This window comes from Nothoprocta perdicaria, unplaced genomic scaffold (genome assembly GCF_003342845.1).
Source record: "Nothoprocta perdicaria isolate Ctin4 unplaced genomic scaffold, notPer1 scaffold_12, whole genome shotgun sequence".
In the NCBI taxonomy this organism is placed as follows: Eukaryota; Metazoa; Chordata; class Aves; order Tinamiformes; family Tinamidae; genus Nothoprocta; species Nothoprocta perdicaria.
This window is the reverse complement of record NW_020454316.1, coordinates 164,636-169,020: the sequence shown is the minus strand read 5'-3', so window position 1 is coordinate 169,020 and position 4,385 is coordinate 164,636. Positions and strand designations below refer to the sequence as shown.

The following is a 4,385-nucleotide window of genomic DNA, read 5'->3' as shown; positions in this document are numbered from 1 at the left end:
AAGTAAGCTTATAAAGATTACAAAACTTTAAAATGATTTTCCCTGCCATTCTCACATGGCTTGAGAATTTGATGGTGTATGGAGCCTTTGAAGCATATTCCACAGTGATTGTATTTATTACATTAAAGTTCCTCTACTCTGTCTTAACAGCACAGGTGATGTCACTTTTTCTACCAAAGTCATTGGTTTCTTAAACCCAACCGTAATCACTTATATTAACTGTGAAGGGTCTCAGCCCTGTCTAYGGATATGAGCATATAAAAACAGTTCTTACATCATTAGAGAACTGTGCACTCAAGAAACCAAACAGAAATCTGGTTCCAGAAGGACTTTGCTGTCAGAGTCTACAAATGAAAATTCTTCAAAACATATATATTTCCAGAGAAATGCTTTCTACCAGGGCTTCTGTTGAATTAGCATCTCTTCTACAAATTCTGAGCATATTCACTGTAAGCCCTGGTGACTTTTAGAGCTAAGCAGAAATTTGAGGAATGGTATCTTACCTGACTGTGCCTCCAGCTCCATCTTCTGCATCGGATCTGTGTCCACTGCAGTTAAAAGGTCAGTAGCGTAAAGCCTGGGCAACTTCTGCTAGCAGGTAAAGCCAACCATGAATCTGCCATTTGTACTGTAACTGTGAAAGTGTTTTCCTCTGATGTCTCTGTAACTCTGCTTTATTTCGGATAATTGTCTTTAAAAGTTAATACAGTAATAATATTGAATGTGAAGACCTATTCTTTATGTGGACTCAGTGCTGCTAATCCAAGGGATGCTTGGCTGCTGGAGAAGATCTGAGAGGACCTTTTTGGTGAAGAGTGTGAGCTTCTAGCTTAATAACAATGTGTCCTTGTTATAATGCTAATAAATTCTCTTCCCTCTTCACCATCTCACTAAAAATTTTACCAGTTCACAGGTCCCTAGACAGGAGAGGGCATCACAATGAAGAGAAGCTGTTTAGTTCACAGGTGAATGGTGAAACAGTCAGAGATTSAGTGCTGTTAGAATTCATCTCTATTCATCCACATTCTTGGTTTGATTATCCAGAGTAACTACAGTCTCTGTCATGTTGTCTTTGAAACTACAGACACTAGCTTTCCTCAAACATACCCTTAGCTCAGGAGGCTTCCTTCTTTGCCAAGATGTTACTCTTCTGGTTCCTTCTCCCCTTTCTTTTCATATCTTTCTTTTTCTTGCCTTCTTCTGTGGTAAGCTGTCAGAGGCAAGGAGCTATTGCTGTTGCAGCTCCGCCATCTGAAGCTGCAGATATAATAGAAATTTGTTGCTTTGTGGGCCTGGGAGCAGCCTCTGCTCACTCTAAAGGCAGACTTTGTGGGCAGAGAACAGTTTGCTTTATATGTGGCAAAAGGATGTGAAAGTAAGGGAGACTGTTCCCTTTGAAGCTACACAGTTAAAACTTTGGGTTTTTTTTTTTTTTTGTTTGTTTGTTTTTTTCCATATTTGTGAGGTGATTTTTCTGTCCTCTCTCTATCTCCTGGCAGCTTGGGACCTGTGTCTCTAGAAATCTGCTCTCAAATCTGCTATCTGTAGAAGGTTTCAGTCCACCTTTCAGGGACCTTGAGCAACACGTTCCCACAGCAGCGGAAGGCAGAGGAAGGACCTATGATAAAGGCATTTGATATTTAAAGTTTTAGCGAAGCAGACCTCAAAGAATCAGAAATTGCAATAGCCTCCTAGCACTTGAATTTCAGGGGAATCCACTTAGCTGCTTCTGCCATGCACAGTGAACCCAGTGCTCTCACTTCAGCATATGTAGGAGAGGGAGGCTTAATTGCATGCTGAGCCTGTGAGGTGAGCAAGAAGTGTGAGGTAGCAAGAAGATGCAGACCAGCCACGTAGACAAAGTCCTTCAATTGCCAGTGGCTGCTATGCTTTGTGCCATGTTCACAATGACCAGGGACAGGATAGCAGCCTTGAGACTTTCGAGACTTTACTGGCTTGCATACCYGGTCTGCGTGGGCAGTGCCATGCCCTTCCATAGCTGCATGTTCCTGAGTCACAGCATGGTCTGGATACAGAACCAGTCCCATATTATAGTACTGGGTGCTCTGTTAGATTAGTACTCCTTGCTATCCAAGCACAGCTGTAGGCAAACGTGGGAATCTTGCTCTAGATGAGAATGTTTGAGACCATCTCAGGCTCAGAAATGTGAATCTCTGTACAAAGTCAAGGGAAGAGCAACTGCCACATGTTCCTGCATCTCTCCTTGCTTCTCCTATCTGCCACCAGTGCTTCCACAGCATGCCAAGAGCACCGGAGTTCTCCATGCACATCTGTGCTGGGTTGGTGGGATTCGACAAACCTTGTCTGTGCAAAGGGAATACTTTGGATGGAAAGTATGAGCCCCCATGGGTTAGACATGCCTTAGGATAAAACACTGCTTGCCTGATGAGGTTAATTGTGGGACACTCAGGTGGAAAAGGGTGCTAGAAAGTATAAAAGGAATCTCACAGTAGAGTGCAGGGCTGTCATTATTGGTCCTTGGGATAGGAAGGGCATGGAGGAATGTAGGAAGTATGGAAGAAAAGTAAATTATAGCAGGTTGTGATGCTCTTGTCAGAAAAAGTACTCTGTTTTGGAATACTGACGTGAGGGATGCTCTGAGTCTCTGGGGCTAGGTGGAGAGGGGCCAGCAGCAGGTCCTGGAGAAACATCATCAGTCACTCGCAGCACTTCAGATGCAACTCTGGAAACACATCTCCATCTTATGCAGTCCCTGGCCCCCTGCGACAGCACTAATAGACTGCTGTTCAATCCATGCTGCACCTGCCTCCCTCTTCCTCTTGTCTCGTGTTAGAACTGTGTGCTCAAGGAAATCAATAGTCCAGCCGTCCTGCCACTGCCAAAATACTGTGGCTGGTCATGGGAAGATCTGTCCTTGCACAAGTTGCCACTGCTGCTTGGGGTGCAGCGCGGCAGAGGGTAGAGGGAAGCTGGGGCAGGAATGTTCTTGCTGTGTAAGCACCGCTGGGTCCAGGCCTTGAGTCTGCTTGTACCCAGCCAGAGTGAAGAAATGGTTTTAGGCTTTTCTGTTTCCTCCTCATTAAAGTGCCAGCATAAAAGCTGTTTATATGAATGTTCTGAGAAGATAATTCTGTAGTCAGCAAACCATTTGCCCCTCTAAATGTTAACCCTTTAAAATAAATTCCTCACTTCTATCACTAAATAGAAATTGCAGATGTGGCTACTTTAACTTGATCTGATAATCTCTGAATGGATTTTCATTGGCTCTTGAGATTATCTATAAAATCAGGCATAGTAAGCTCAGCTTTATTACACCCCTGCTGCTATTGCCTGATCAAGTCACATAGACTAAACTAGCAAGGAACAGAAGAGGTGTGAAAAGTGAAGTTTCTTTTGAGCTGGTAAGAAGACTTAACCTATTTCTGTGCTCTGAATTTCAGTTAATAAGGATAGGATGTACCTACTGAGCTAAGATGTTGACAAATATTTATTATTTGAAATGCAAGTTCTGTGTTGTTCCAGATACTGCAAATGAGAACCAACAGGAGGGTCTCTGCACTTGTGCCCTGCAGAAACTGCCCACTGTGGCATTAACTCTGCTATCTGCTGGCCTTTCACAGGGGAGTACAAACTGGGCTGGAAAAGAGCTTTGCTGCATTGTGCTTTCCGCAGTGGGAGAAGCATCAGCTTGATCAAATAATTTTTTATGGACTCCTCTCCGAGCAAAACATCTAAATGTAAGCAAATCCAGCCAAAGCAGTTAGCATTTGGGACTTTGCAGACAAAAATATGTGTGTGTGTGTGTGTGTGTGTGTGTGTGTAAAGCATATGTACACATATGCTCGTGTGGTCATGTGTATCACTTATACTATTGTTTTTAGCAGCTTTTTTTTTCAGACTGTGGGATGCAAAGCTACTAAATCTTACAGTACATAGCCAATTTTGAGCATCCAATTGCAGGTAATTGTCCCTCCTGGGGTGGAGGACACAAAAGACTGATTATGAGGGGTATAAATCTGCAGGCATGAGGAATTTCTATTTCTTTCCTTAATCACCAGCAGTTCGTGTTCACAAGCTGATCGCGTGCTATGTGATATGTCCAGGAGGTACCAATCTTAATTATCCTGAAAGAACATGCACAGTATTTCCTTGTAGGTAGGGGTGATTCAAGGAATGTCCAAGATAAATAATCACACTTCTTAGCACGGTGAGTTGCTCTGAAGAATGAGTACTGGAGACAGCCCTTAGTGGGTAGTGGCGAATGTGCATGTGGCTGCAGACATGTTATCATCTGTCAGTGTTTTACTTCCAAGGTGCAGTTCAGCATTCTGCCATCCTTTAGTGAGTGTTGCTGCTGTCTCTTGAAGAAGTACTCACCTGGAGTACTGTGTTCAGTTCTGGGC

General features: G+C 43.4%; 1 protein-coding gene across 1 annotated transcript in view; it reads left to right on the top strand.

The window, feature by feature from the left end:
- Positions 1–187: 187 nt before the first annotated feature.
- Positions 188–4,385, top strand: part of LOC112959973 (interleukin-9 receptor-like) — a 14,685-nt gene continuing 10,487 nt past the window's right edge. Inside the window, exons 1-2 of the mRNA XM_026054134.1 lie at positions 188–561; positions 3,603–3,719. The gene's annotated coding sequence lies outside the window, so the exon portion shown is untranslated. The remainder of the gene's footprint in view (positions 562–3,602; positions 3,720–4,385) is intronic.